The 11,665-nt window shown below is 38.6% G+C and overlaps 1 protein-coding gene across 5 annotated transcripts in view; it reads left to right on the top strand.

The window, feature by feature from the left end:
• Positions 1 to 918: 918 nt before the first annotated feature.
• The window catches only part of dachb (dachshund b), a 133,596-nt gene continuing 122,849 nt past the window's right edge, over positions 919 to 11,665 (top strand). For 2 of the 5 annotated variants that reach the window (XM_042400659.1, XM_042400658.1), the window contains exons 1-2: positions 1,980 to 2,451; positions 2,673 to 2,750. The gene's annotated coding sequence lies outside the window, so the exon portion shown is untranslated. The other 3 variants (XM_042400662.1, XM_042400661.1, XM_042400660.1) reach the window with 3 other exon arrangements.

Here is an 11,665-nt window from a genome sequence, read left to right as displayed (position 1 = left end):
CCCCCCCCCCCCCCCATCTCCTCCTCCTTCTTCCTGCCTCTCTCTCTTTCTTTTTCCATTTTTATCTATACCTCTCACACGTTCCCTCGATCCCACTCCCCTCTTCTTCTTCTTCTCTGTTTCTGCTCCTTTTTCTCAGAATTAGATCCATGTTTTGCTATCACTCTCCTTCAAATCTCTCCCTCTCTTTATCTCTGTTAAAGAGTGTTGATCCCTTCCTCGCTCTAGAAACCTCGCTTGTCGTGCACGGCAAACACACACACACACACATATTCACACACGCATTTTAATTAATACATAGATTTAAATTGCGATGCCTGTGTGGTGAAGTGATATACACCCCCGCTAGTTAAAAGTCTTTTTTATTGCTTAATCAATGTTGAAATTAATATGATTTAACTCCCGACCCCTCGTTACACATAGACACCCACAACACACACATACACACACTTACACACACACATATTCACGTACACATGTCTGCTGGGTTATTAATTATAACACTAATTAACCTACGACTAATGATTTGGCCTCTGAGTGTGTGTTAGTGTATGTGTGTGTGTGTGTGTGTGTGTGTGAGAGAGAGAGAGAGACGGAGAAATTATGTGAGCTTGCATTTAAGTGATTGTGTGTGTTCGTGTAAATATATGTTAATTTGATTCCCAGATATGATGGATTATAGGGGCTTACGATAACGACAGTGAAACTTCTCTTCAAAGCTCCCGGTTCGCTTCCGTAATTCCGTTTGGCACTCGGATCAATAAAGTTTTCCGAGTAAAATTTAAAACCCGAGCCCTCGTCCAAATGCTTCCATTCTTCCCGTGCCATTTCTCTGTCCCCGTTGATTTTTATTTTGAGGAAATGAAAACCGCAGCACCACCTGGGGACCCCGAAACCCTCGGTCCCCCCTCTCCCTCCCTCCCCTCACCGCCTCCCAACAACAACTACGGGCTTTGTTTTTGATTTAATTGACTGAAGGTATTTTTCACTCTGATTTTTTTTGTTTAATGTTCACTTCACACACTTGACTCTTTTCCCAGCTCACTCTTTTACTTGCAGTTAAGAGGTCGAGTGTTGTGCTCAAGTGCATTTCAATAGTACATTCTTCAAACGGTTTGTCATTCAAGTACTCAGCTTTTGACATTTCGGAGGTTGTGAAGTGTTTCCCAGCTTGCATTTGAACCAGAAACACTCCATCAGCTCAGATAAGGTTTTTTTTTTTTACCTGAATCACACATGCAGTACACATATGAGTTTGACTCTGAATGTGTTGTGTAGCTATTATAGTGATGAACTGATACATTAGCATTTATGTTCAACCAACAAATGGTGTGTTCCAGCTGTGCTGATAAATCACAGATGGCCTTTAAATCCAATTAAATAATAAAAACATCCTCAAAGTTTAAATCCTGTGTTCATTATTCTGTTAACTGTTGGTATCTGTCTACAGTAAAAACAAGACAAAAAGACTACAGCCATGCTAACGCTAAGGCTGTACTTAGCAGTGCTTCGAGCTAAATGCTAACGTTAGCATACTAACATACTTACAATGACAATGCATCTGAGGCTCATGAGTATTGTATTCTTAGCTGTCTGTCAATATCACTGACAAAACATGATTTCTCAGAAATAAAGTTGAAATAATTCAAACCGGTGGTCATAATATAAACCTATAGGATTGCTACATTATCAGGGAGAGTTTTTTTGTTTCTTTGTTAAGTAGCATTGAAGGGACTGTTTAAAGAAATATTTGAAATGGGAACCAGCAGCCCCTCACACTTCACAACTCTATTGTAAACTGAGGACTTTTGTCCCTTTCAGGATCCTGTAGGAATGATGACTCTGTTTTTCCAGTGAGTTGATTTGCAGGTTTTGATCTGATCTTAATCTCTGAAGTTTATTTGGCCTGTAGCAGGTTAGCCATTTAACATAGGTTACCATGGTGATCTACCATGGTTAAAAGTGAGCTTTGTGATACCAGAAAACCTGAGTTAAGCCCAAATATAGCTAACTAACACACTAATCTTGCACAATGGCACGGGCCACAGATGTTAATAATCAGTGGACAACAGCTAGGTTTAGCTAGCTAGCTAACTGACATTACCCAAACCGAAATCAAGCAAATGGAAAGCTACTAGACAGAATTGTGGGCTCACTTGTGCTGAGACAGCTAAATTGTATGTTCAGAAACCAGTGTTACACTACTGTCATCAGTTTTTTCAACAATGAGTAGTGCAAGGAATTATAATTTGAAATTTGTAATTACATTGCAGTTACTTATCCCATTAGCGCTCCATTACCACAACAGTTTGCAGGTAGACTTGATTGCCGTCTTACTGGTAGTTTGATGGAAGGTTGATATCAGTTCAGTGCGTTCAGTGGACAGACTGGTCCGGTACATGCTAGCTTAATGTGGGGGCTACAAATAAAAGAACAGAAATGCAAGTCCAGGTAGGTAACTCCAAAGTTGTCTTATTTACATGTATTGTTTTAGCTGGCTTGCTAACGTTAGTCACTGATAAGAGTTGGAGAAGTTTTAGTTGGGGACTTAATGCAGTCACTAACGTTAAGCTAGCTGTTAGCTGATAGTCCGTAAAGTCCTCCAAACTGTAGACTGGCTCTTTGTTAAACCGCAACGTCTCCTTTTCTTTTTCTACACCTGTTAAACACAGAAGATGGAACATGTGGAGGCTTTGAAGATGTTTAAAAGGCACCTTTGATGGACCTGATGGCGGAGTAACGAAACTAAGGTAACAGGTAATGTAAGTAATTATGTTTGCTGTTTAGTAATTAGCAAATTAATGGGATTATTGTTTTAAGAAGTAATATGTAATGTGTTAATAATTAAAATTTTCAAGTAACTAACACAGCACAACCAGCTTTAATATGGTGAGTTATGTCGTTTCATTCTCAGATGCAGTGGTCTTCATCTCTTGTCCTACTAGGAGTTTTGTTGCTGTAGGGTTTATCTATATAACATTTGTTTAAAGAAATATAACTTTACTGAAACGTTGCAACTCTTTCAGGTGTGCAAAAATAATTTTTCCTTTATTCCATCAATACTGAAGCTCAACCGTACTTATAACCTTTGACCTTTACAACACTGCTGTTTGCATTTGTACCACACAGTAGTGCAGCTAAATTTAAATTAAATTGATTTGCTCCTCTCACTTTGCCCTCCATCGAGTGTTCTTTCTGTCCTTCCTTTGTCCTTTCGTTCTCTACTTTTTTTTCTACGCCATTGTTCCTTCCCTCCCTACGTGTTTTCATCCTTTCTTCCGCCTCTTCTCCTTCATTTCTTTCTTTCCTCATTCCCTTTGCTCCTTGCGTCGTCTCTTCCCTTGTCTCCTCCGCCCTTCGCCTTAAGAGGAGAACTATTGATTTTACACACCTAGTTGAAATTGCGTCAAATACACCATTCACTCACCGTCTCTCTCTCTCTCCTTCTGTCTCTCTCTCTCTCTCACACACACACACACACACACACACAGCGGTGTGGTGTGACAGCCAGGCTGACAATAGGTGGCTGTCACAGTGATTGATGGCACTGATTATATGTTAATAATGAAATAAACATTAAAAAACACATTCAATAAAGCTCCCCATTAATGAACCAACCACAGTATCTATCTATCTATCTATCTATCTAGGAAGAAGGGAGGGATAAAAAGTGAGGCAGTGGGAGGAATGGTAGTCGAGCGAGTAAGATATACAGTAAATAGGATGAGAAAGGTAGAAAGAAAAAAGAGGAAGAACGCTACAACACGCTACAGAACATTTTAAATAATAGATAAATAACAGGTTAGACATGCACGCTTTCTGGCATAAAACAAATAAATAGCATTTTAACATTTAAAAACTGATGAAAACTAACACCAGAAGAAAAATCAGTAGAGTGTTAATTAAATCCTCATGCAGAATTAGTTTCCAGGTATCCATTCAAATAAATAAATAAATAAAAGATTAAAAAAAAACTGCCTTCGGCCTGTTCATTGGTGAACCTCTTCAAAGCTCTCCCTCATTGGCTAATCTGAAATTAGCCTCAGGGCGATAACAGTGCAGCAGATGGGATTTGCTAAAATTGTTTATTTTTAATACTGCATGAAAAATATAAAACTCAATAAGGTTGACCGAAGGAGCTCAGCGCAACACAAATAAAAAAACCCACATGCTAACATGCTAACAACACAATGCTAACACGGGATAATATTTATCCTGTTCACATCTTGGTTCTGTGTGTTAGCTGGTTTAAATTTTCTAACCACCACTAAGTACAGCTGAGACCGATGGGAATGTTGGTCGTTTGGGAGATATTTGGTTATAAACCAAAGTATTTTGGAGAAATTTAAATTTTGACTTGATGATGGTGCTACCACTAAAGGGATCTGTTCTAAAGTTGTCTGTTCCAACTCTCATGGCAATACATCCAAAGGTTGTTGAGACTTTTTAATTAAAACCACAAATGTCAACTCCATAGTGGTTCAAGAGGAAAAGTCAAGGGATCAGCAAATTTATTAGGATTCATCTACTAGGAACCATGAATGTCTGTTCAAAATACTGTGTTCACACATGTAGTAGATGTTGAGATATTTCACAGAATAAGGGCCTGCTAGTAGCGCTAAATGAACAGTAAGGGGGTCAAAGAGTCATTAAGATTAATCCTCATGGGACCACGAATGTACAAAATTTAATGACAATCCAGCCAATAGTTTTTGAGATATTTCAGTCTGACTAAAAAAGGTGTATTGACATTAAAAACCACTAAAACTACACTAAAAATCACTGCAAATTAAGCAAATTAAAAAACACATGAACTTATTTGACATTACATACTACGTGTCTCAAAGGAATGTGCTGCAAATACAGAAAACACATACAAATACAGAAGCACTTTAAATTTTACACAACGCAACAGAAACCACTCGTATCGCATTAAAAAAGCTTAATGGAAACACCAAAATTCAAAAAAACCCGAAAAAGAGTTTATGCACAAAATTAGTAATGGAAATGCATTTGTCGAATAAATAATCACGTAGCGAACATTTGACTCACGTGACTGATCAGCTGTTTCCGCCCTCTCTCCATTTTTCTCTCGTCAAGACAATATCACTATTTGTTTTGTTTCCAGTTGGTAACCTCTTCTTCTTCTACTCTGTTTACTGGTGGATTATTTAAGCCTATACTTTTATTCGCTTGAAACCAGTTGATGGAAACGCACCTAATTTGCATTTTCCTTTTTGCAACATTTCAAAAGTTCACTTAAAATTATCTTGCGAATCTAATGGAAACATTACTAGTGTTTAAACATTTTTAGTATTAACAGTCTGATTGCATGGTTCAGATATTATTGGTGATATTGGCCGTGTACCTATTAGCGTGAACCAGTTTTTAGCTCCACCCGGGTTCTTCTATTGTTGTCTTTTGTTGTGATTTGACACGGACAGACACTGTATGGATTTAGCTTGATTTCAACCCCAAATTGGTCGCCCCCACCTGATTTCTGCCAGATCGTTTGTTGTTTCACATGCATTTTGAGGGGGTTCACAATGCTTGATTAATTACCATAACAGCCAACAATCTGGCTGCACTTGATGGAGCAGTAATGTGCCACAATGCATCTAGTCTGCTGGAAATCCAGACAACGAAGAAGAAGAAAGTGTTCAGGGGTTCTGTGTTAATATTTAGTGTGAGCACAGATGTCGTAGGATTAGCTTGAAGTGTGAGTAAACACAGAATTAACACAGGATTAATAAAAAATACAATACAGTTTTTCCTCCTGGCTTTTGTTCTGTTGTGTTTGACTTTCGCATTTCTGCATTTGCTTGAGTTTCCTGTATTCGCAGCATGTTTCTTTATGCCATGTGTGTAAAATTCACTGTACGTATGTTGAAAGAGTTATCGGTTGTGTAACATCTGCCTCTTGCATGTTACATTAAATACATTAATTGTGCTTTAAATGGTCACTATGTCTAAAATCTTTTAATACAAAATACAAAAGTCAGTAATTTTACCTTTGTTTAATAGTTGTAAGGTGTACATATTTGTGATATTTTCATTATTTTATACTGTTATCTTATATTTAATATTTAATACTTGGCTACATAGTATCCAAGGTAACGATGCAGCTATAAAGCATCACCGGGGGAACAAGTCAGACTGGGCTTGTATCCCCCAGGTGAGTGTGTGACTATTTAATGGAAACCTGTAAATAATAATGTATAGCTGACCTGAGATAGACTTTAATACTAATTATAATTATATTGACATTCAGAGTGATTATCTGTGTGAACTGATTCATCTGTATCAATAGTGTCTTTGTGTGATCTGTAATACAGCGGGTTTTTGATCCGGGTCACGGCACCAAATGTATCGGTTGTTGTAATTATTCCTCCTGTCCATACCGGCTGTGAAGTGATCACTTCATGGAGCAAGTACACTATAAGTGACAGAGGACAAAACCCACAGTCCTCTTTCTGGTCAATAATGCATTCTACAGTTTAGCTGAAGCTGTAAGGAGGTTTCAGCAGTCGTTGCACCACTTTGAACATATACACACAAACACACACCACGACTCAGTAGGGGGGCAGTTGACTTTCACAGAGGGAGCGTAAAAAAAATGTTGAAAAGTTTTTTGGAGAGGGAGAGAGAGAGAGAAGGGGGGGGGGGGCCGAGAGAGAAAGAGAGTATTTTGGTAAAAACAGAAAGCAGGACACAACGGTAACCGACGGCAACCATCATCAATCAGAGTTTGAAGACATCGCTGCTGGCAAAGACGACAGGAACAGAGAGAGAGAGTGAGAGAGGGGGGTGGGTGGGTGGGGGGGGGGGGGGGGGGGGGGGGGGGGGTTAGCATCGGGATGCAGGGTGTAAATGCTAAAAGAGAACAAGTTAAATATAAAAAAAGAAAGAAAGAGGGAGACAGGGGATGTCTTTAGCCTCTTTTAGTGAAGATGGAAGGAATAGAGGGAGAGAGGAGGGGCGGCAAGAGAAAAAGGATGAGTGAGAGATATAAGAAGAGAATGAGAGAACGAGAGGGAGAGTTGTGTTTTTGGCCTCTTTAGCTGTTTTAAAAAGAGGAATTAGGACAATGACTAGTCACCTTGAGACCTGCTCTCTCTCTCTCTCTCTCTCTCTTTTAATCTCTCTTTTTATGTCTCTTTGTCTCTCTCTCTCTTCCTCCATTTCTCTCCCTTTTTCTGTCTCTTAAGGCCCGTACACACTGTGCAATAACAGCAAATTTGCAGGTTCATTGCATGTCACGCTGTGCGAGATGGGTCTAATAAAATCTTGGTCACAATCTGTGTCGGACTGTACAGTATCCATTTTGAAGCATGTCTGATTGTGCGATCAATAAGTGCAATGATGTAGATAGAAAGAAAAAAAAAAAACGATCCTGGTGTTTTTTTTGTTTGCCGCTTCTCCTTGTTGCTATTTTCTTCATCATAAATTTTTGTGTTTGCAAGATTTTTTGTCACTTTATCGTGCATGATCTCATCACTTTCATCAGCCAGGTTTTCACATTTCTAACTGTTGCTGACTCACCTGCTTTAGTCGCCCAGCTTGTGTCTCCTGGGGTTAGATATATAAACCATAGAGGTGCAAAGATTAACTGATATGCATGGAAAATTCTTCAAAAAATTCAGAAAAAAATGTCAAAAAACCCTCTCTCTCTCTCTCTGCGCTGTACGCCTGTAGCCTGTGCGTGTGCTAGCTTGCTACATTTCGTAATGATGCTACGTAATGTCGGTACCACCGTGTACACTGCTGCCTTATGGTTACATTTGCAGTCTTGAAAAGATGTTGGTATCATGAAATATGCCAGAAGAACCACACGTCTTGCTGCTAATTTATGAAAGCGATGTGTGCGCTGACAAAAAAGTTACCTCGAGGAGCTTCAACCCCCCAAGCGTTAGCGGCTAACGCTACTTCCAAATGACCTATAGCTCCTCCTGGTTGAAGACAAAAGTGTAACTGAAGGTAAGAGCTGTTTTATTTACAGCATTATTGAAAAAAAACTATTTCAGAGGGATGACATTGACCCAGAAACTGAGGGAAAGAGCACACAGTCAGCAGCATTTTAGTGAAAAACTACCTTGGCTAAAAAGTTGATTTTTACTACTGTTAGTGTGGCTGAAGATGTACTATCTAGAGTATTTAGTATTACTTAGTAGTATTAGGATTTGGAGTAAGATATTAAGAAGTATATCATGGTTTATGTATGTCACATTTATTATTCAAAAAGTAAAAATATTGAATGCTAATTACAGCTGAATGCAATCAGCTTTTTATCGCAGCGTATCATATAGTTACAAATTTGTCTGTATTGGTTTTGTATTGTACGGATCTAGCTAACTGTCGACCCATCACAGAGGGAGAGGTACACAACCCTAATAAATGGTGCATATGCATAAAAACCACACATTAACTGGTATTTATAATGTTAACAGTTTTAAGATTTAGAGCACAGATCTATGCGTACACACAGCTTTATAAATCTGATTAATATAATTTGTCTTCCACACAGTTTTAATCATGAATCTGCCCCAACGACTGTTTTCCAGCTCCATTTTTCTGGGTCTTTGCCATCATTTGGTGCTGCAGCTTAATCAACTTTGAGCCAATCTCAGATGAGAGGTATTTCCCCAGGCAGTTTCTCGACTGTCCCAGAGCAGTTAGCTTCTGAGCTGGGACTGCTGCCTTCTCATTGGGCACCAGGGACGGTGTTGTTGTTGGCTGGCAATTACTACTGCCAGCTGGAACATCCTGACATCTTCTGAACTATTGTTTCTGCCTTTGAGGCCTCTGATTCCTTGTTCCCTGTCAGAGGACACCAGCAAACAAAGGCTAGCATCCACTGTATCTTCTGCACTCCATAATCCACCTGATTTGGCACCCCTGTCTCCTAGAAATTAAAGTGATATATTACTTCATTTTTTTTGCAGATTACATTGTTGCCTGGTATATGTTCATTATCAACATTTTTGCAACTTGCGAGATATGTTAATTAACGACATATTGTTGTGTTACTAGGAAATGTAATTCAGTCAGCATTACGTCACGTACAAAACGTATTTGCTGTCCCAAATAAATGTAATTTCTAGAAGTCAGGGTTTTATTTGGGGTTGGAGGCCTGCATGTCCGATTAAGCCACTTGTTGAATCACCAGAATAGCTTTTATTTACAGATTTTGCACTTTTTTCACACTTATTCTAAACAATATTTTGTCAAATAGCTAAGCTGTAAGCCTGCACTGGAAGAATTGGTTGACTTATATCACCGTAATAAGAGTATTTCAGACTTTGGTACTCAGTTACCAAAATAGCTTGGTAACGTTAGCATGATTTAGTGAAACTGTGAGACATAAGCACTGATTCAGAGTTTTGGAGACCAAAGACTTACCTTACAAGGCAGCTGGATTCACAAGAACACATGAGAATCCATCTTATCAGGCTGCGAGTTATGTTCTTGTGGCCGAACCATCAGTGGTGCCAAGTATTTTTTGAAAGTGCCTGCACTTTTCCAAACAGTTTCCAAGGACGACTTCTCAGATGGTTCTGATGGTCTTTGAAATTTGACGCAGGCTGTCTTTGGTTAACCTGACATGCCAGATAGGTTATTAGACAGAACTATCTGAGAAGTCGTCCTTGGAAACTGTTTGGAAAAGGGCAGGCACTTTCAAAAAAAAACTTGGCAGATGATTGGATGAACCATCTGTCTATCATGGGCTGTTGTCACACCTAAACCACACCCTGCCAGTAGCTGCCAGTAGCTCCTCATAGGATGCCGATTGGTCTGAACCACTGATGGTTCGGCTACAAGCGCATAACTTGAAGCCTGATAAGATGGATTCTCATGTGATCTTGTAAATCCAGCTGCTTTGTAAGGTAAGTCTTTGATCTCCAAAACTCTGAATCAGTGCTCATGTCTCACAGTGCCATCTAAGACTACTGTCTTGGATTGAAGACCAGAAATTTCACGATGTTTTGTCACACGTCAACTTTTATCTAGGAAATCCCAAAACTGCACAGAGCAAAATGGCCTTTTATGCCGTTTCTGTGTTCATGTCTCCATCAATCTCTTTCTCCCTCTATCTGTAAAGCATCTCAATCCTTCTATCTTCCCTTTCTTCCTTCTCTCACTTTTTATTTCTCAAGCTCTCCCATCTCTCTTTCGTTGTTCTCCCCTCTTTCCTTCCTCGTCCACTCCATCCCTCCATCTTTCATTTCTCTCCCCTTTTCATCCCCTTCAAACTCTCCTGCCGTCTCTCTCTCCACCATCCTCCTCTAAACTCTGTTCTTTCTGGATGAGCAGGTTTTATGAGCGGAGTGATAAAGAGAAGGGGGGATGAAGGGCAGAGAGGGAAGGAGAGGTGGAGGACAGAGGGGGACGGAGGGAAAAAAAAAGAGAGAGATGGGGACAGAAAGAAGTGGAAACAGGAACGAGCTCGGGCTTTATTACTCCACACTAGATATTGCCCAAGAACATTTTTTATGGTATAAAATGTCTGTCCCTTTCTGTCTCAAGGTTTATTTCTGATTTCAAACTTTTAAGATGATTTGTAAAAAAAAAAAAACTCAGACTGCAGGAAAACATGAATGTAGCCCCTTTTTGTTTTTTTTTTGTAGTTGTCTAAAGTGTAACTGACTTAAGCCCTTTAAATATGACTCAATATGTTCTTAATGGAACACATATTATAATACACAAAGACCTGCAATTTTATATCACAATATTGATATTTATCATTATGTATTGAAATTTAAACTGAAAAAACCTTTTATAAATGAAATAAAATGGGAAGGTTTTTAGCGAATCCATTGGATTAAACACCCAATCATTTAAGATACTTATTCACGTTGATGCAACAGTCCTGTATATCCATTATTGTCTTTTAGAAATCCTGCTTTTTGATTTGCCTGAATAACTTAATACAACCAAAGATACATCTATAATATATATATGTAAGAGATATCCATGATATGGTCCACAGTAAAGGTCAGACATAAATTAGTACTACAACCCAATTGCCAGACAGAACATTGGATATTGGATGATTCTGCAAAACCCTTAATTACATTCAACAAAAAAGTTTTTTTAACATCCAATAAAGTGATTTCTGTGCATGACAACTGTGTCAATAATATTTAAAAAAAGATTGTTTTTATGGGAAATGTTCTATGGTTATGGTTTGGTTAGGCAACAAAAACACTTGGTTAAGGTTACAAAAATGAGCTGTTGGATTGTGACTGGTTGTGAACTCCAGTTCAACATGATAGTTGGATAAGTTCCATGTCAATCCACAATTTCAACCTTCAAACCCTTATTTCCACCTTGCTACATAAAATTCACAATACAAATCTTTGGTAATGGATGACTGGGCTTTGCACTCTCAAATTCTAACCACTTGGTTAAATTTAGTTCATCATCTCGGCCATCATTTAGCCCAATAACAGTAGTTGAAACCTTGACAATTTGATCAGTTTAAGTCTGTTTTGTGTTGCATAAATCAATCTATAAATAATCTATAAATATATAACATAAATAATTCAATTTCTTTAATTTAAGCAAGGTATAATCCACAATAGAGTTTTTAGCCATTCCACTGTAGGCATTGCTCTACATATAACTGGGATAGGGGGTGAAACATTGGTGAATGGTGGTTTCCAGC

This window comes from Thunnus maccoyii, chromosome 22 (assembly GCF_910596095.1).
Source record: "Thunnus maccoyii chromosome 22, fThuMac1.1, whole genome shotgun sequence".
NCBI classification, from domain to species: domain Eukaryota; kingdom Metazoa; phylum Chordata; class Actinopteri; order Scombriformes; family Scombridae; genus Thunnus; species Thunnus maccoyii.
Note: the sequence above shows the minus strand (reverse complement) of the source record. Positions and strands in the feature narration are given on the sequence as shown.